This window comes from Apium graveolens, chromosome 7 (genome assembly GCF_009905375.1).
Source record: "Apium graveolens cultivar Ventura chromosome 7, ASM990537v1, whole genome shotgun sequence".
Taxonomy (NCBI): Eukaryota; Viridiplantae; Streptophyta; class Magnoliopsida; order Apiales; family Apiaceae; genus Apium; species Apium graveolens.
In genome coordinates, this window is record NC_133653.1 from 120,812,913 (window position 1) to 120,835,646 (window position 22,734).

Genomic DNA, 22,734 nt, shown 5'->3' on the forward strand with positions numbered 1-22,734 from the left:
AACTTCTGAAAATCTTGCTTTTAAGAAAAGAAATGATTTCTTAGAAAAAGAGTTAGTTATGTTCCATCAAACTCAGAAAGATAGAGATGATGCTTTTTATGTTAGGGATGAAGTGCTAAAAATGAATGAATCTCTAAAAACTGAGTTAGAAAAGGAAAGAGAGGTTATCAGGACTTGGAAACTCAAAATTTGCTAAGTAGTGAAAACTGGAAAGAGGGCTTAGGGTATAGAGAGGAGAAAAATGATAAAGGAACTGTAGAAATTAAGCCTGTTGTTGTTAAGCAAAAGCCAAAGCTAAAACCTGTTAAGTTTGTAGCTGTAAAGTCTGATAATGAGAAATCAGAAGTTAAAAAGGAATTAACTTCTGACAAACTAAAACTGGAAAATACAGCTGAAGTAAACATAGGCTTAATGACTAAGAAGCAGCTTAAGCATAAGCTGAAAGATGTTAAGAATGCAAACAAGGTAAAATCACCTAGGAAAAATAGGAATGGAAAGGAAGGTATGAATTAAAGCAATGATTATAAACCTGTTCCTAAAGCTCCAAGGAAAACGTGTCATAACTGTGGAAGTTCTAACCATCTGGCTTCTTTTTGCAGGAAAAATAAGAACATAAACTCCTTACCTTCAAAGTCAGGAGTTAAGAGTCAGTCTGTTATATATAAACCACAAAATCCTTGTTTTCATTGTGGTAGTTTATGGCATTCCATTTATACTTGTAAGGAATATCATAGTTTGTAATATGATTATTATCAAATAAAACCTTCTTTAAAGAAAGTTTCCATTGTTCCTTCTAGTGTAAATTCTGATTCAAAGTCTGATAGTGTAAATTCTAATAAGAAAAATGTTAACATAAACTCTAATGCTAAATCCGCTGCAAATGTTAACAAACTTGATAAGGCCAAAGGATCCAAGCAAGTCTGGGTCCTTAAAACTAATCATTAGTGGTCTTTGTGATTGCAGGGCAACAGGAAAAACATCCTAGTTCTGGACAGTGGATGTTCAGGACATATGACTGGAAATAAAGCCCTGCTATCAGACTTTGTGGAGAAAGCTGGCCCAAGTGTTTCTTATGGAGATGGCAACATTGGAAAAACATTGGGATATGGCAATATCAATCTTGGGAATGTCATCATTAAAGAAGTAGCTCTGGTCTCAGGACTTAAACACAATCTGCTGAGTATAAGTCAAATCTGTGACAGAGGTTATCGTGTTGATTTCTTTAAAGAACACTGTGAAGTTGTGAGTAAATCTACAGGCAAAGTTGTTCTGAAAGGATACAGGCGTGGTAACATTTATGAAGCCAAGCTTTCAACAAGTACTGATGGTTCTGCAATCTGTCTGATGAGTAGAGCATCAATTGAAGAAAGCTGGAATTGGCACAAGAAACTCTCTCATTTAAATTTCAACAATATAAATGAGTTGGTCAAGAAAGATCTAAAAGCTAATGAAGGAATCTTTGTTGGATATCCACTTTCCACAAAAGCCTTCAGAGTCTATAACTTGAGAACACGAGTGGTCATGGAATCTATCAATGTCTTTTTGATGATAAGAAGATTACTAGACTTGAAGTTTGTTAGGTCACACTTTCACTGTAGAGGGGGTGAATACAGTGTTTATTACAATCAAATCAATCTTCAAGAACTTATGTAACAGAAAACAAACTTTATTTAAACAATAAACTCTGTTACAATCTGGAACTGTTATCTCTCAGTGATGAACAAAATATCACGAGAGCTGCTAGGGTTATAATAAATAATATTCTCGATAATGATAACACTTATAGTGTAAACCCTATGTCTGTGTTTATATACTACACAGTTACAAGATATTCGCTAATTGATATGGAATATAATTCTGCTTCCTAAAATATATCAATCAGATATCTTCTATTCCAAGTATTCCATTCTTCACGGAATTCCTTCTTCATGCATATCTCTTCTTATGTTTATCTTGATCTTCTTAACTTTAATCAGCTACTGTCCTTATCTGATCGTCCTTCAGCACTTAAGTTCTGATATCTATCTCCTGATAACATAAGTACTGATATCCCTTAAGTTCTGACTTCCAGTATAAGTACTGATCAGTTAAGTACTGATTTGTTCTGTTCAAATAAGATCTGAAATCTAAACATAAAACATATTAGCCATGACATTATCAAATATATCTAACAATCTCCCCCAACTTGTAAATTAACAAAATATACAAGTTTAACAGATATTTGATGATGTCAAAAACATTAAGTACAAATGCATGAGAAATAGACAAGATAACTACAACTTACAGTCCTTAAAGTTTTTACCAATTCAACTTCTGATAACAACTTCAATCTGTATAAATATCAGAATTTAAGCAGTTGTAGATCTTCGACTTGGCTTCATCATTTTCTGATCTCTCTGATGTCAGGAGTTGTTCTGAGATAATTCTTCAACAAACATTTCTCAGCATATCTGAGTTCATCAATCATTCTCCGTTTGACATCTTTAAGCTCTGCAGTATCTTCACCAGTTTGAAATATTGCAGCTCTGAGATCATTAATCTTTGCTTTTCTCAACTCCCGATCTAGTCTTATGACATAAGCTTTGTTAGACTCTAGATTGAATTCAAGCCCCTTAATACCAAGATATGTTCTGATCTGTGCAGTATTAGGCTTCATATCAACAATATCACCATTGTGATTTCTGTACTTTGGAACATATCTGCTGTCAGACTTAACAGAATAAAGTCTTTTCTGTCTCTGAATCTGTTCCTTTAAGTAGTTTGCAGCAGTCTCTGTTATTCTGTCATCCACTTGAAGTAAGAATAATACATGCTCCAATTCTTCAAAATACTTCAATGGAATGGCATTTTGTCTTATATGATAAACCCTACCATCTGTCATGAAATACAACATGATGTATTCTTTCAAGTAGGTATGGTAAACCATCTGTACAGATTCTAGTTGATTTAATCTCTCAGGAGTTGCTCCAATACCTGGTTCACTCAAGGAAGTTGGATCATCGGTAGTGTTGTGTACTCTTCTTTCATCAGCACTTCCCAATCCAGTTTTATCTCTAGCTTCCTTTCCAGTAACTACTCTTGCTTCAAAACCACTTGAAGTAGTCTTCAAAGATTGAGTCTGTTTTGCTTTAGTGAATCCTGGTAGGAGTGTTTTAGATTTATTTTCTGATATCAAGTTAACTTGAGCACTGTCAGAGGTTACTTGCTTCTTCTGAATATCAGAACTTACAATTTCTTGACTCTGAACAACTTGAGCCATGTCAGAGGTTGTTTTAAGAACTTTTCTTGAAGTCAGAGCAAGATTATCTTTTCCATCAGTAATTTCTTCTTCATCAGGAGGTACATAAGGCTTGATAGGTTCACCAACCTTTTCTTTACCCTTGGATCTTGGATCTATCTGTGGTTGTGATCTAGCCAAAGTTTCTTCAGTATGTATCCTTTCTTTGATCACAATGCCTTTAGGTTTTGGAAGTAACTTTTTACCAGAAGCTTCAGATTTAGATGTGACTTTCTCTGATTTAAGTCTGGCTTCTTCTTCCTTTAAACTTTCCAAGTCCATCCCTGGATTTTCTTGAAGAAATAACTGTCTTGACATTTCCTCATCAAGATCTAGAAGTTCATCAGAACTTATCCTTTTACCAGCAGCAGAACTTATTCTTTTCCCAGTATCAGAACTTGTTCTGTGACTAGCTTGTCTTGATGTAAACCTTCTACCTTGACTATGACCACCACCCATTCCAGAGTTTCCTTGGTCATCTTTTCCATCATCCTTTCCTTGCAGTGACTTGTTGGTTTTGCATTTGGACTTAATTACCTTCTCCCCCTTTTTGGCATCAGCAGGTAATAAAAGAGAGATAAGTAGTTCCACTGAGGTCTGGATTTCAGTAAGTTGCGATTGCTGAGAAGCTTGATTTGTCAGAATTTGATCAATCTGAGCTTGTTGCTTCTCTTGAGTTTTCTCAATATAAGCAACCCTGTCAATGGTAGGTTGGAAGAACTTTTTCTTATCAAGTTTCCAAACTTGTTCCTGTTTAATAAAGTTCTCCTGAATCTTGTGTAGCTCTGCATGAGTGTTGGAATGAAGACCTTGTAGATGTTTAGTACTCAATGCAGTGACTCTAAGCTGGATTTTAAAATCATCAGAATGTAACATTTCATCAGCTTTAGTCAAGTGCTCAGCAAGATGTAAAGCATTTGGAACACATGAAACTGAGTTCCATTCCTTAGTCCACTCCTGACCTGCAGGAGTGTCACTCCAAGGTACTGGTGCATCCCTGATAACAAACTCCTTTAGCAGTTCAGACTTAGGAAGAGTCAGTGGAGGAGTATGTCCTGAAGGACCTGCTTCATCAGCATCTACAGTTGTAGCAGCTTCACCAGTATCTCCAACATTTGCAGCATCAGAACTTAAAGAATCAGTATCTTCTGATAAGACAACTGTATGAGTAGCAATGGAGGCTTCAAGGAAAAACCATTTCAGTTATCAAGAGACACAGGTTTAATTCAAAATTGAAACCGTTAGCACTGATTGAATTGTTTTTCACTGCAACATTAATATTCTGAAAATGAATCATGTTAAAAATGACCGAGATAATTTCGATGAATAAGTGCTGACAAAGAATCAGAACTTAAATAAAGACAAAATTTAAATGGTCATCAGAATATCAAGCAGGATTTAACAACACAGATAAAATAACTCAGAGACAAAATCTTGAAGTAAAAACAGTTTTCATTAATATATCAAGTCAATACATATATGAAATAGAAATTACATCAATACAAGATTTTCCCTAAGCTTCTAATCCTAACGTCAACAGCTTTAGTCTTAGCTAAGAAGCCTGACAAAGCTGAGGATGAGGAAGAACAGGAAGAAGACGAGATTAAGTCATCCTCCTCTTCCTATCTTCGACAAACAAGATAGCGAGTCGAATGATTCGCTCTTGCTGACGGATACGACGAAGGTAAAGGTCTCTTCGAACGGCCACCAGATCATGTTTGATAACCTCTGGATTTCCAATTATTAAATCAGGTGTATGTGATTTTGTCCACTTCTTTGCAGATGGAAGATTTTCTCTAGAACTGGATGCTCCCCCATGATTCATGCTGTCTTCGGTTTCATTTTCTGATGCTCCCCCTGAAACTATGCTCTCTGAGTTGGATCCTTCAGTATTTAGATTTTCAGCACTGTCAGTACTTGGCTTATCAGAACTTGACGAATCAGAATTTGAAGAGCCAGATGTATGTTCTGATGCTTCTTGAGATGTGATAATATCTTGAGTATGCTCCCCCTGCATTGGTGCATCTTCCTTTGACGTAGTCACCACAGTTTCAATAACATCAGAGTTTAATCCATCAGAATTTACAGTATCAGGACTTAGACTGTCAGGACTTGAGATATCAGAATATGAATCTTCATTTTCAAATCTCAGCTTATCATGATCAATTCAATCTTCAAGTCCAGTGATCTTCTTGTCATCAAAAGAGACATTGATAGATTCCATGACCACTTTTGTTCTCAAATTATAGACTCTGAAGGCTTTTGTAGAAAGTGGATATCCTACAAAGATTCCCTCATCAGCTTTTATATCAAACTTGGATAGCTGTTCAGGATGAGTCTTGAGAACAAAACACTTACATCCAAATACATGAAAGTATTTGAGATTTGGCTTTTTGTTCTTCACCATCTCATATGGTGTTTTTCCATGCTTGTTAATGAGTGTTGCATTTTGAGTAAAACAAGCAGTCTGCACAGCTTCAGCCCAGAAATAGGTTGGAAGCTTTGCTTCTTCAAGCATTGTTCGTGCAGCTTCAATTAGAGTTCTATTCTTCCTTTCAACAACTCCATTTTGCTGTGGAGTTCCAGGAGCAGAAAATTCCTGCTTTATTCCATGATTTTTGCAGAACTCTTCCATTATCAAATTCTTGAATTCAGTGCCATTATCACTCCTCAAAATTTTCACAGAATCTTTGATCAATTTATCCAGATGTTTGACATGATCAATCAGGATAGATGCAGTTTCACTTTTTGTGTGCAAGAAATACACCCATGTGTATCTGGTGAACTCATCTATTATGACCAACGCATATTTCTTCTTTGCAATAGACATGACATTCACTGGACCAAATAGATCAACATGAAGTAGATAATAAGGCTCAAGAATTGATGATTCAGTCTTGCTCTTGAACGAAGATTTTCTTTGTTTAGCCTTCTGACATGAGTCACAAAGACCATCAGGAACAAACACTGATTTTGGCAGTCCTCTCACAAGATCTTTCTTGATCAGTTCATTTATCTTGTTGAAGTTTAAATGAGAGAGTTTCTTGTGCCAATTCCAGCTTTCTTCAGTTGAGGCTCTACTCACTAAACAGATTGCAGAACCATCAGAACTTGTTGAAAGCTTAGCTTCATAAATGTTACCACGCCTGAATCCCTTCAGAACAATTTTTCCTTTAGATTTACTAACTATTTCACAATGTTCTGCAAAGAAATCAACATGATAACCTCTGTCACAGATTTGACTTATACTCAGTAAGTTGTGTTTAAGTCCTGAGACCAGAGCTACATCTTTAATAATGACATTCCCAAGATTGATATTGCCATATCCCAAAGTTTTTCCAATGTTGCCATCTCCATAAGAAACACTTGGGCCAGCTTTCTCCACAAAGTCTGATAGCAGGGCCTTATTTCCAGTCATATGTCCTGAACATCCACTGTCCAGAACTAAAATATTTTTCCTGTTGCCCTGCAATCAAAAAGACCACTAATTATTAGTTTTAAGGACCCAGACTTGCTTGGATCCTTTGGCCTTTTTAGGTTTGTTAACATTTGCAGCGGATTTAACATCAGATTTTATGTTAACAGTTTTCTTATCAGAACTTATACTAGAAGGAACAACAGAAACTTTCTTTAAAGAAGGTTTTATTTGATAATAATCATAGTACAAACTATGATATTCCTTACAAGTATAAATGGAATGCCATAAACTACCACAATGAAAACAAGGATTTTGTGGTTTGTATCTAACAGACTGACTCTTAACTCCTGACTTTGTAGATAAGGAGTTAATATTCTTATTCTTCCTGCAAAAAGAAGCCAGATGGTTAGAACTTCCACAGTTATGACATGCTTTCCTAGGAGCATCAGGAACAGATTTATAGTTATTGCTTTTATTCACACCTTCCTTTCCATTCCTGTTTTTCCTAGGTGATTTTACCTTGTTTGCATTCTTAACATCTTTCAGCTTATGCTTAAGCTGCTTCTTTGTCATTAAGCCTATGTTAACTTCAGCTGTCTTTTCCTGTTTTAGTTTGTCAGAAGCTAATTCCTTTTTAACTTCTGATTTCTCATTTTCGGATTTTTCAGTTACAAACTTAACAGGTTTTAACTTCGGCTTTTGCTTATCAACAGGCTTAATTTCTACAGTTCCTTTTTTATTTTCTCCATAGCCTAAGCCCTCTTTCCAGTTTCCACTGCTTAGCAAATTTTGAGTTGTTTTGCCAGAGTTAGTCCAAGTTCTGATAATCTCTCTCTCCTTTTCTAACTCAGTTTTTAGAGATTCATTCATTTTTAGCACTTCATCCCTAACATAAAAAGCATCATCTCTATCCTGCTGAGTTTGATGAAACATGACTAACTCTTTTTCTAAGAAATCATTTCTTTTCCTAAAAGCAAGATTTTCAGAAGTTAATCTTTCACATGTTAAAGTTTGATCTCTATAACTAACAAACATGGTTTTAAGATATCTTCTCAACTCATTAATATCATCAGTATGAAAAGCATAAGTAGTCTGAGGTACCTTTGTTTCAGCAGCTTCAGAACTGCTCTCAGAACTTGATTTATCAGCATTTGCCATCAATGCATAGTTCTCCTCACTTTCAGAGTCTGAGGTGTCTGTCCAGCTTTTCTGCTTTGTGACAAGAGCTTTGCCTTTGTCATTCTTGGTCTTCTTGCAATCAGGAGATATGTGGCCTTTCTCACCACAATTATAACATTTAACATTAGCGTAATCTCCTCTGTCAGACTTTCCTCCTCTTCCTTCAGATCTTCTGAAATTCTTCTTATCAGAACTTATGCCTTTCCTGGAAAACTTCTTTCCCTTCCTGAACTTCCTGTATGCAATCTTTGTGATTCCTTTCACCATAAGAGCACACAGCTTCATCATCTCCTCATCAGCATCAGTTTCAGGCAAGCTTTCAGAATCTGAGTCATCATCACTCTCAGAACTTGATGACTCAGTATCAGATTTTATGATAAGAGCTTTACCCTTATCTTTCTTTGAGGAAGGTGGTTTGGGGGATTCCTCTTCAACCTTGAGAGCAACTGTCCTTGACTTTCCTCCTTTCCTCTTGCTTCTTTGTTCCATCTCAAGTTCATGAGTCTTGAGCATTCCATAGATTTCATCAAGAGTTGTTTCATCAAGATTGTAGTTGTCTCTTATTGTTGTTGCCTTCAAATCCCAACATTCAGGAAGAGCTAACAGGAATTTGAGGTTTGTATCTTCAAGATCATACTCCTTATTTACTAATGACAAGTCATTCAAGAGTTTGACAAATCTATCATATACATCAGTCAATGACTCATTAGTCCTAGAGTCAAAGTGTTCATACTCTTGAGTGAGTATTGTCTTCCTGTTCTTCTTAACTGTTTCAGTTCCTTGACACCTTGTCTCCAGTGCATCCCATATCTCCTTAGCAGTCTTGCAGTTGATTACCCTGTTTGACATTACATTATCAATGGCACTATGCAATAAGTGACGTACCTTTGCATCCTTAGCAATAGATGCTATATCTTCAGCAGTGTAATCATTCTTTTCCTTTGGTACGGTCATTGCTGCTTCACCTGCAACTACAACAGCGAGCTTGGTAGGTTTGTGAGGCCCTTCCTTGATTCTATCAAGGTATTCTGGATCTGTTGCTTCCAGAAACATGGTCATCCTTACCTTCCATATGGGATATTCAGATGATCTCAATATGGGAACTCTGATAGTCTCATATCGACTCTGAGTTGATGTCTTTGATGATTCCTCAGTTTTGGTAGGCTTAGTTGGAGTTTCTGTGTCAGACATGATTGTGTTTGGATCTTTAACTGTATGTGTGTTAACAGATAGCTCTGATACCACTTGTTAGGTCACACTTTCACTGTAGAGGGGGTGAATACAGTGTTTATTACAATCAAATCAAACTTCAAGAACTTATGTAACAGAAAACAAACTTTATTTAAACAATAAACTCTGTTACAATCTGGAACTGTTATCTCTCAGTGATGAACAAAATATCACGAGAGCTGCTAGGGTTATAATAAATAATATTCTCGATAATGATAACACTTATAGTGTAAACCCTATGTCTGTGTTTATATACTACACAGTTACAAGATATTCGCTAATTGATATGGAATATAATTCTGCTTCCTAAAATATATCAATCAGATATCTTCTATTCCAAGTATTCCATTCTTCACGGAATTCCTTCTTCATGCATATCTCTTCTTATGTTTATCTTGATCTTCTTAACTTTAATCAGCTACTGTCCTTATCTGATCGTCCTTCAGCACTTAAGTTCTGATATCTATCTCCTGATAACATAAGTACTGATATCCCTTAAGTTCTGACTTCCAGTATAAGTACTGATCAGTTAAGTACTGATTTGTTCTGTTCAAATAAGATCTGAAATCTAAACATAAAACATATTAGCCATGACATTATCAAATATATCTAACAAAGTTTTTATTGATCATGATCAGCTGAGATTTGAAAATGAAGACTCAAATTCTGATACTGAAAATCCTGACAATATAAGTCCTGATACTGCAAACTCTGATGGATTAAACTCTGATGTTATTGAAACTGTGGTGACTACGCCAAAGGAAGATGCACCTATGCAGGGGGAGCATACTCAAGATCTTACCACATCTCAAGAAGCATCAGAACATACATCTGGCTCTTCAAGTTCTGATTCGTCAAGTTCTGATAAGCCAAATTCTGATAGTACTGAAAATCTAAATTCTAAAGAATCCAACTCAGAAAGCATAGTTTCAGGGGAGCATCAGAAAATGAAAATGAAGACAGCATGGATCATGGGGGAGCATCCAGTTCTAGAAAAAACTTCCATCTGCAAAGAAGTGGACTAAATCACATACACTTGATTTGATAATTGGAAATCCTGATGCAGGTGTAAGAACTAGAACAGGTACTTCAAACGAATGTCTTTACAATTCTTTTCTTTCTCAGACTGAGCCAAAGAAAGTGGAAGAAGCTCTTCAAGATGTTGATTGGGTGCAAGCAATGCAGGAAGAGTTAAATGAATTTGAAAGAAACAAAGTCTGGACTCTAGTGCCAAGACCAAAGAATAGATCTGTTGTTGGTACAAAGTGGGTATTCAGAAACAAAACTGATAGTGATGGCATAATTACAAGGAATAAGGCAAGGCTGGTTGCAAAAGGATATTCTCAACAGGAGGGAATGGATTATGATGAAACATTTGCACCAGTTGCTAGATTGGAAGCCATAAGGATATTTTTGGCTTATGCTGCTCACAAAAAGTTTACTGTCTTTCAAATGGATGTGAAAAGTGCTTTTCTCAATGGAGAATTGGAGGAAGAAGTATATGTTGAACAACCTCCAGGCTTTGTAGATTCCAAATATCCAGATTATGTCTACAGGCTTGATAAAGCACTTTATGGACTTAAGCAAGCTCCTAGAGCATAGTATGAGACTTTAGCTCAGTTTCTTCTGGAAAGTGGATTTAACAGAGGAACTATAGACAAAACACTGTTCTACCTCAACCATGGAAAGGACTTACTTCTGGTCCAGATTTATGTTGATGATATCATTTTTGGGTCTACAAATGACAGACTTTGCAAGAAGTTTGCCAAACTGATGCAGTCAAGGTATTAGATGAGTATGATGGGGGAACTTAGCTATTTTTTGGGCCTTCAAGTCAAGAAGAATGAAGAAGGCACTTTTATTTGTCAAACTAAGTACACCAGAAACTTGCGGAAGAAATTTGGAATGCAAGATTGTTCAAGTGCATCCATTCCCATGGCCACTGCAACAAAACTGGACAAGGATACTGGTAAATCAGTAGATATTACTGATTACAGAGGTATGATTGGCTCTCTACTCTATCTAACTGCTAGTAGACCTGATATCATGTATGCTACCTGTCTTTGTGCAAGATTTCAAGCAGATCCAAGAGAACCTCACTTAACAGCTGTAAAAAGAATATTCAAGTATCTTAAGGGAATAACTGATCTGGGATTGTGGTATCCCAGAGAATCAGATTTTAAACTAATAAGTTACTAAGATGCAGATTTTGCAGGTTGCAAAATTGACAGGAAAAGCACAAGTGGAAGCTGCCAATTTCTTGGAGGCAGATTGGTTTCTTGGTTTAGCAAGAAACAAAAGTCAATTTCCACATCAACTGCAGAAGCAGAGTCAATTGCTGTAGGAAGCTGTTGTGCACAGATTCTTTGGATGAAGAATCAGTTACTGGATTATGGGTTAACATATTTCAAAATTCCTATTTACTGTGATAATCAAAGTGCTATTGCTATGACACGTAATCCAGTTCAACACTCAATGACAAAGTACATCAGCATCAGGTACCACTTCATCAGGGAACATGTGGATGAAGGTACAGTAGAATTGCACTTTGTTCCAACAGATCAACAACTAGCAGATATCTTCACCAAACCATTGTGTGAAGCTACTTTTACAAGATTGGTAAATGAACTTGGAATGGTTTCAGATTCTTTTTCTAAATCTGCTTAGTTTTGTTCTGATGCATCAGACTTTATGCTCAGTATTTACAGAAATTACTCTCTTTGTGTATTCTGTGCTTAATTGAAAACTTGCTTAAGTACTGACTGTTGTCTGATGTAACTTTCTAAACTCTGATAGTGATATGACTGTTTATGTAACTATTCAATCCTATGAGGATACCTGTGCTAGATGTTGACCTAGTAGTCTTTAATAAATTAGGGATCCCATGTTAGAAGTAATTATTTCTGTGGAAATATATTGACACAAGCAAATTCTGATATTGAGCTTAGTTGAGTTTACTTTGTCTATCTTATTACTAAGTCACAAACTAGAATAATGCTTCTCATCTGTTAAGTTCTGATGCTAGTAAATCTGTTGAATGTCCTAAGTGCTGATAAACCTCTCTTATTAAAAGAAAAAAAAAAGAATCAAGGATTAAAATCAGGTACTCCTTTGAGATCTAGAGTAAAACTGTGGAAGGAACGATCCAAGTGCATTGCTGGTATTAAGTAAATATGCATCAGAAAAGCAAAATATTTTCTTGGTGACTTTTCACACTCTATGGTTACTGGAGAAATACTCTGATAATAGCATAAATTCTGATAAGCAGTCGTGACTCACTTACACTGAGAAGCCACTGTAAAATGGAATTTAAAAAGATGCACAAAATTAGCACAAAATAGTTGAGGTGGACTCAAGCATGAACTCATTCAATAGTAGGTTTCAGAATAATGACAGATTTTTAGTAAAGTTTTAGTTATGCCTTATTTCTAAGATGTACTGAAGTGAATCAGACTTTACTCTTTGTCTGATATTTAGCTTAATGCACACACTAAACACTCCATATGAATGATGAAAATTACTGTGGTGATCTATGTTATTTTAGATGAACAGTTTATGTGTCACATTGCATAAATTCTGAGGACAAGTTCTGATTGCACGTTTTGATGATTAAGTTTTGAAGAATCTATATCAGAATTTGTGTGAGGACTTACTAAGATAGGGATTCATTTTTCGAGTTAAGAAATCATGTTCTGATAACTGTTAAGTTCTGATATAAGTCTACGTTCTGATATTAAAATCTGATCCTTTACTTGACTTATTTGTAGATAAAATCTAAAAATAGTCTCATTTTAAATCAGAATATGTTTGGGTAGAATATTAACAGTCAATATCATTAGGGATAGTGGTTCACGTACATGTACAGTAATATTTACTTGTTACTTGTGCGCATTAAACCCTGACTTACACTTCCAATGACTGTTTTTCGTCTTCCCAGTCTAGGGAGACGAGGTAGAATTAATTCTACTTGTCAGCATTAAATTTCCTTGCGTCTCCTGGCATTCTTTTGCCTATATAAACAACCACTTCACATCAGCCTTCACATCAACTCTTTTATCACAAACTCACCTTCATTCTCTTTATATCAAAAACACCATGGTCAATTACAACATATTTTTGAACTATGAAACATTCAACATGGAGCTGAGCTGTGAAGCCTGGAAACAGGAATGGCACGTCACTGCCATTCCTGATGAGATATGGGACTCAGTTCCCCAGGAGGTACTCACCCACCTCCTGTTCTTCTACATGGATTACCATCGCCATCTGGAGCGATTGGAGGAGGAAAGGCTGGAAGCTCTCCGCCAGCAAGAGCGAATCATCAGACTCGCTATTCTGTTTGTCGAGAGTAGGAAGAAGAAATGATTTATTTTTTTCTTCCTGTTTTTCTTTATCGTCAGCCTTGCCCTGCTTCTTGAGCTAGGAAAAAGGCTGTTGACGTTAGGTTTAGCAGCTTAGGACAATCTTGTAAAAGTTCTGATGTAAATTAAATTTCATGAATGTATTCTCTTAATATATTAATGAAATTTCTTTTTTTTTGCAAGTTCTTGTCTCTGAGATGTTCTGTAATGCATTGATAAATCCCGATAAATATTCATATTCTGATGACCATTTCATATTTTAATTTAAATTAAGTTCTGATTTTACATTATCAGTACTTGTTCACTTGATTTATTTTGGTCATTCACACTCGAATTTTTTTTCAGAATATTGGTGTTGCAGTGAAAAATAATTGAATAAATGGGAACAGTTTCAATTTTGAATTAAAACTGATTTACCTTGATTAATGGAATTACTGGGTAAGTGGAACGGTGTTTCCTTGAAAAACTGCAAGTGGGTAAGTAATGATTACTGTTTTCCCGTGCCCATTAACTATTCATTATTACTGCATGTCTGACAGGTGTCCAACGGTTACATTTTTTTCAAAGTATAAGTAAGACAGAGAGAGGATTTTCTAATCTTTTATTCACTTTTATACTTTATCTCTCTATTTGCTTTTACTCTCTTTCTTCTCCTGACGTTGGTTTTTCATATAGACATTTTATCAAACACCTAACAGGCACTCTTAAATCTCGATTATTTTCATGGCACCTAAGGATTTGATCATTGATGGAGCTAAATTTGTTCCAAATAACTATGCTGCAATTCTTGATAATGATGAAGCTCCGTCTGAGTTGCATTTTGTGCAAGATCTTCTTGCACACAGTGAAATCGGGTATGCATTGACCCAACCTTAAACCTTTTCGAGCCAACAAGTTCTGACATTTTGGAGGACTGGAAACTTTGATAATGGTGGTCCAAATGGTACTCCTAGTATTGTTTTCGAAGTGGATGATTCTACATATGGGGTAACTCCTGGTATAATTTGCAAGGCCCTACATTTACCAGAAGGATGTACTTTTTCAACCCCGGATGAATCAGCTCTTAAAGAGTTCATGGATAGTTTGGGGTATGAGCAGAGTTTGGCAAAGCTTGGGCAGTTGAAACGAGCTCATATCAGAAAGGAATAGAGCTTCTTCTTTGACTGCATCACTAAAGCTTTTGGGAATAAGTGTTCAAACTTTGATGCTATCCCTATAATGAGTCAGCACATTGGGTATGCTATCATTAACCAAACTCATTTTGATTTTGCAAATGTTGTGATAGTTTTATTGGGGAAAGGATGACAGAAGATAGGAATGTTGTCTACTTTGCTAGATTTTGTCAGCTTATTTATAACTATTGTTGTGCTGATGAACCCCAACCTACCACTGACTTAACTCCATCTTTCAAAATTGCAAAATGAGCCTTTAATGATTTGGTAAATGCTGATGTTAAGAAAAAGGTGGTTAGACCTTTACAGATTCCTCAGTCTGTAAAACAGATCTTGGTAAATGCTGATCCTGACACCTATAGATCTGTTTATCCTGATATCCAACCAACCACCACATCTCAAACACCACAACAACCATCAGAACATACCACTCATACTACTCAACCTACCCTCAGGACATATCTCAAATCATATCTCTCCACTTCACAAACAGCTCAACCTTCATCCTCAGCACCTACTGTGAAGCCTTCATCTTCCAAGCCTAAGAGGACAAAGACTGTTCCTCAAACACCTCAGAAGAGAAGGAGGATTGTTTTGAGAGATGAATCTGATAGTGAGGAACAGGTTCCTACTTCAGAACCTGTTGATAAAGATGCTGAGAAAGTTCCTTCTCAGAAGGATTCTGCAATTGGGGGATCTAAGCTCCTCAAAAAGCTTAGAAGAATGACTATTGATGAAACTCCAAGGGAATCCATACCTTCAAAGAGATACAAAAAACAGAGGGCAAAAAGGCCAGTTTCAGATGATGAGGAAGCAGCAGATAAGGAAGGAGATCAGGAATCTCTGATCTCACAAGAACCAGAATCTGCTAAAGCCACTGCTTCTCCATTAACTCCAACTAAGGAAGCTGCTACTGAAAAGGCCAACACACCATTTGTGTCTCCTAAGACTGTATCTCCTGTTAATTCAGGCACAAGTGCTGAAATTGATATCCAGAACTTGGTTGTGCCTGAAGTGCTTTACTTAGAAGCTCCAACAACAACTAATCCATCAACAACACCTGTTACTGATGCTGCTCAAACTCCAGAATTATCTACTACACCTTCTCTGCATCTAGATGCTGATGATCAGAATATAGGTGAGCATCAGGATATAGCTGTTGATCAGAACTTGGAACCAGATTAGCAATTAGAGGATGATCCTGAAGCCTCCATTACTACTCATACTGTTGTTTTATCAGAAGATACTGATTCTGTAATTTCTGATGCTGCAAATGCTGGAGATACTGGTGATGTTGCTCCAAATGCAGATGCTGATGAAGCAGGTCCTTCAGGACATGCCCCTCAACAAACTGTTCTTAAATCTGAATTAGTTAAGAAGTTTTTTTCCAGAGAAGCACCAGTGCCTTGGAGTGAAACTCCTGCAGGACAGGAGTGGACTAAGAAATGGAACTCAGTTACCTGTGCTCCAACTGCACAGCATCTGGCTGAGCACTTGACAAAAGCTGATGAGATGTTAAATACTGATGATTTCAAAACACAGCTTAGAGTCACTGCATTGAGTACTAAACATTTACAAGGTCTCCATTCAACTACTCATGCAGAGTTACATCACTTACGGGAAGAATTAATGAAGCAAGAACAAGTTCAGAAGATTGACAAGAAAAAATTCTTCCAACCTACCTTTGACAGAGTTGCTTATATTGAGAAGACTCAAGAGTCACAACAAGCTCAGATTGATGATATTCTAAAAAATCAAGCTTCTCAGCAATCTCAACTTAATGAAATCCAAGCCTCAGTGGAATTGCTTGTCTCTCTTCTCTTACCTGCTGAAGCCAAAAAGGGGGAGAAAGTAATTAACTCCAAATGCAAAACTGATAAGACACTGAAGGGGAAGGATGATGAAAAGGATGATCAAGGAAACCCTGAGATGGGTAGAGGTCATAGTCAAAGTAGAGGTCTCTCATCAAGAAAAGCTGAAATCACAAGTCACGGGACAAGTTCTGATACTGGAAAAAGAATTAGTTCTGCTACTGGTAAAAGGATAAGTTTTGATGAACTTTTAGATCTTGATGAAGAAATGTCAAGACAGTTATTTCTTCAGGAAAATCCAGGAATGGACTTGGAGAGTTTAATGGAAGAAGAAGCCAGACTTAAATCAGAAATAGTCAAGTCTAAATCTGAAGCTTCTGGTAAAAAGACACTTCCAAAACTCAAAGGCATTGTGATAAAAGAAAGGACAAATACTGAAGCAACAATGGCTAAATCACAACCGCAGATAGATCCAAGATCCAAGGGTAAAGAAAAAGTTGGTGAACCTATCAAGGTTTATGTGCCTCCTGTGAATGAAGAAATTACTGATGAAAAGGATGATCTTGCTCTGACTTCAAGAAAAGTTTTTAAGAGAACCTCTGACATGGCTCAAGTTGTTCAGAGTCAAGAGACAGTAAAATCTGATATTTCGAAGAAGCAAGTAACCTCTGACATAGCTCAAGTTAACTTGATATCAGAAGATAAATCAAAGAAACTCCTACCAGGATTCACTAAAGTAAAACAGACTCAACCTTTGAAGACTGCTGCAAGTGGTTTTGAAGCAAGAGTGGTTACTGGAAAGGAAGCAAGAGATAAAACTGGATTGGGAAGTGCTGATGAAAGAAGAATACAGAACACTACCAATGATCCAACTTCCTTGAGTGAACCAGGTATTGGAGCAACTCCTGAGAGATTGAATCAACTGGAATTTGTACAAATGGTTTATCATACCTACTTGAAAGAACACATCTTGTTGTACTTCATGACAGATGGTAGGGTTTATCATATAAGGCAAAATGCCATTCCATTGAAGTATTTTGAAGAACTGGAGCATGTACTATTCTTACTTCAAGTGAACGACAAATTAACAGAAAGTGCTGCAAACTATTTGAAGGATCAGATTCAGAGACAGAAAAGGCTTTATTCTGTTAAGTCTGACAGCACATATCTTCCAAAGTACAGAGATCACAAGGGTGATATGTTGAAATGAAGCCCAACGCTGCTAAGATTATAACTACATTTCTGGGTTACAGGGCTGTGGAATTCAATCTTGAGTCTGATAAGGCATATTTGATCAGACTGGATCAGGATATAAGAAAAGCTAAGATTAATGATCTCAGGGCTGCAATCTTTCAAATTGGTGAAGATACTGTAGAACTTAAAGATGCTAAAAGGAGGATGATTGATGAACTCAGATATGCTGAAAGATGTTTGTTGAAGAACTATCTCAGAACAACCCCTCACATCAGAGAGATCAGAAGATGAAGCCAAGTCAAGATCTACAACTGCTTAAATTCTGATATTTGTACAGACTCAAGTTGTTATCAGAAGTTAAAGATTGGTAAAGCTTTAAGGACTGTAAGTTGTAGTTATCTAGTCTAATTCTCATGCATTTGTACTTAATGTTTTTGACATCATCAAATATCTGTTAAACTTGTATATTATGCTAATTTACAAGTTGGGGGAGATTGTTAGATATATTTGATAATGTCATGGCTAAAATGATTTATGTTTAGGTTTCAGATCTTACTTAAATAGGATAAATCAGTACTTACTGGAAGTCAGGACTTAAGGATATCAGTACTTATATTATCAGAAGATAATTATCAGAAGATGGATATCAGAACTTAAGTACTGAAGGACGTTCAGATAAGGACAGCACTTGATTAAAGGAAAGAAGATAGAGACAAACATAAGAAGAGATATGCATGAAGAAGGAATTCTATGAAGAATAGAATACTTGGAAGAAAAGATATCTGATTGATATATTTTAGGAAGCAGAATTATATTCCATATCAATTAGCAATTATCTTGTAACTGTGTAGTATATAAACACAGACATAGGGTTTACACTATAAGTGTTATCATTATCGAAAATATTATTCATTATAACCCTAGCAGCTTTCGTGATATTTATTCATCACTGAGAGGTAAAAGTTCCACACTGTAACAGAGTTTATTATTTCAATAAAGTTTGTTTTCTGTTACTTGAGTTATTAAAGTTCGATTTGATTGTACTTTACACTGTATTCACCCCATCTACAGTGTGTGTGTGCCCTAACAGAGTCGTCTATTAGCAACATATTCATTCCCCAAAATTCTTGGGTTTGTCTGTTCATTGCCTTCCAAACAGCCTGAGCCCTGACGCGACATCTCCAGTCACAGCTTGTTAATTCCAAATCTGTTAAGCTATCATACTTATTAAGCTCCATAAATAGCAGCAGAATACATGCTACATAATTAAGTAAATCGAAATAAGTATAGATGCTGTCAGTATATCACCCTAATTAATGGCAAACATATCGAATTAAAGAGATCAGAAGCTTTACCTTTAAACACAGATTGCTTGCTTCCCAACCACTACATTCAAAGCTCCGCTCTGCTTTTTTTGTGTATCAGATGAGAGTAAAGGAAGTTAGGTAAGACTGAATGTAAATAAAGAAAGTTAGGTAAGTAAATGATACTAAAAATATCAACAACAGTACTGGTTCTCGATATAAAAGCTCACTACACTAAGTCAAGCAATAAATTACAGTCAAATAAATATTCAAATATCAGTATAATATATTAAAATTTCCATTTTTTATTTAAAATAAATATAATATTTTAGCTACAATAAATAATTTATATATTTTAATTAAAAACCAATTTTAGTAACCAAATACCAGTATTATAGAAATCGGAAATCGGAATAGATTGGCAAATGTACCGATTTATGATTTATCGAAAATAAGAGATTTATCGGAAGGTTAGATCGGAATAAAATCGTGTGTACCTAATATGTTTTTTTATAAAATATATAATAAAATTTATTATTAATATCATTATTTCTATATTATATATCTAAAATTTATAAAGTTGTATACTCATAACTTATTAGTATGTCGAGTCACATATTCTGTATTACACATTTACACCTAAATTAGGCTTATTTTGATTAAATTATGGGCCACGTAGTGTTTGTACATGGGTCATAGATTAAGATGCTATATGGGAATAAATATATCAATTTGTATAACATTAAAAAGCACTGAATGAATAAGATTAAACACATGTCGTCCTTAATTAAGCAAAATAAAATTAAAAAGATTAAAAAAATATTGTATATGTTAAATAAAACATAACATATCAATTAATCATAAGATATAATCAAATCCAAAACAAATATATATATATATATTTATTTATTTATTTATTTATTTATTTATTAAGCTAAATAACACATATAAAATAAGATTTATTTATCAAAGGTCACAGTTATTGCTAATAATTAAACCACCGGATAGACAACTCTATTAAGGACACAATAAATAGAAGAGAAGTAATAGTCACCATCAAGGTAACTGCATATCCAACCTTTAACCCCCAATTTAACTTTGTTTTATAGCACAGAAGAGGTAAATTCCAAACCCTTGTACATTCATCTAACACACAGAGATATATGAGCACTCAAATTTATTTATTTTCTTTTCCAAGAACAGGTACAGAACAACATCAACATGAAAGGCACGCAAATCGTATCGCTTTTTTCAGCTTCATCCTACAACAAAGGGGAAATGGTAAGTAATAATTGTTTTACTACAATTAACCTTTTTAAATGGCATATTCGTTCATCCGATGTTAATCATGAGTCGGTTTTCAATTATACTGTCACGAGTAGTGTGTATCATTGGCACCTGGCTTGATTTGGTATTAGCATGATTTGATATTAGAGATGCAATTGTATACACAATGCCAAATATTGCATGTAATGAAGCAAATTCATATGGCCTAAATTGGATGTAATATTTATCACTAATGAAATATTGTTGCATGAACATCATACAGTCTTGAATAAAGAAAAAGTATAGAAATAAGTTATTTTGTAGTGACGTATAATTAGATGAAAGATATAATTTATGTTAAAAGTCAGTTAGGAATAAGGTTATGATATAGGTATATAGAAAACACAATTTAGACCTGCTCATACTCGAACCGCCTTCATGAATAAACTAAAATCTACTTTTGTATCGTTTCCTTTGCGCGACTCTAGCATTGTATGATCATTAGGATCGTAATATCTAATTTCTTTTGAGTTTTAAATTTGTTAGCTTTGTTGTATTAGGACAAAATTAGATATAATTCGGGTTCCTGGTTGTCCGGGACATTGTAAAAAAAATGGTTGACAATGCTAAGCCGATTAAATTAGTGCATTTTTTTAGTTCTTAAGCCCCAAGGAGAAATTTCCCAGAAGCAGATAGGCATTTGTTATAGAATATATGACGTAACCACCTCTTAATCCTTGGTAGCCTAAGGACTGTTACTATGTAGAGTAGATAATACTGTTTTCCCAAATCCAACTATGTATACCTCCTTGTTTGTTTTTGGAAGCTCATAAATTTTATGGCGGTTTAAAATGAAACTATTGAGTCCAGTTGTTATTAAATAAGCCGAGAAACAATAATAATGAGCACCTCCATATGTTTTTATAAGTTAACATATAATGATTTTGCCTGTTTCTATTATTCATATGATTTTTCTAAATACACTCTGTCATTGCAGACTTTACCTGAGGAATTTTGCTCTAAATATGGAAACAAAGTGTCACAAAACGTATTCCTACGTTATCAAAATTCCGACATGTGGACCTGTTTCTTTGATAAGGAGAAAGCATGCATATCCAAATTAGGAGCACTGATGGCATTCTACAATATCAGACCATACTTTGTCATCATGTTAAAAGAGAGAGAGGATAGCCGATTCCATATGGGAATATTCAACAGTGATACAGTTGAAATCAACTACCCTCTAAGACCAATTGCAAATATGAAGACAATATCAAGCACCAATGTCAAACAATATGATCCAGCCAGCAGCGAGATTCACAAAATGGCTGCTAATTTCTCCTACAACGCAACTGACAACTCGAGAATGAGCTACAAAGTTTATATAAAAAAAGGAACATCTGCTACAATCTAACTGGACCGAGGTAATATATAAAGCTAAATACAGTCTACATTTAAATTAATGTTTTCAGTAGCAAATGTACTGATGAATACATTTACATTATGACCACAAAATTATCTCAGGTGTTTTCTGAGGATGGCATATCAAAACTGCATCTAAACAAAGAAATAAGCTGGATCGATCTTTGCCTGGACAACAACACTGGATCATACAACTGAAATGGGTAGATTATAGAGTATTATGTGGAATATAGTGGACAAAATTCCTATCAGACTTAGATGTAAAGGAAGGAGATATCTGCATCATATCTCGCACACTAGCAGCCCAGAGTTTCAAGATTTCACTTATTGAAGCAACCAAAAATATCCAACACTATCAAGAAGGTAACCCATCAAATAAAATTAAAAAATACAGGCCCCAAAATATAAATAAACTTCAATAACTATAACTTGATAAATATTTTACAATTGCGCAGTACATGCAAGCGGGATGTCAAACAGGAAATGTTTCAAAATTCTAACACAAGAAATGTTAGAGGAAGGCGCAATGGTAATAACTTATCCTCAATAAACTATGTAATCATTAAATTTTATATCACTATTCAAATTTTTAGTATTGTAATACAATATATTCCACAATACAGGAACTCCCAGAGAAATTCATCGAACATTACGGTTCAATGCTCAGTGAGAGAATAACTATATACATGGGCAATGGCAGCCAACACAAATCAAAATTTTCTGGAGAAAAAAAAGTTTTGTATTCCCTCCACGACATCTTCCAAACTCACTCTATGAAGGGAACTTTCTTCTTTTTCCTCGATTATGTTGGACAGTCAGGGCTGTACGCCACCATTTTCAACAATAATTGCACGAATATTCTGGATGCTAACGAAATCAAAGCAAGGATGTCAGATATTCAAACACAATACTTACTCAACAACTTGGGCAACTCCACAGACAGTTCAGAAACCGAAGGTATACCTAATATAATTTAATTAATTTTACATTAAAAAATCTAACAACTCAATTGACATCTCATTTTTCTTAACAAATACAACGCAGACATCACAGAAACCGTAAACATAATTTCATCAAATGAAGCAAGCCCAATAGAATTT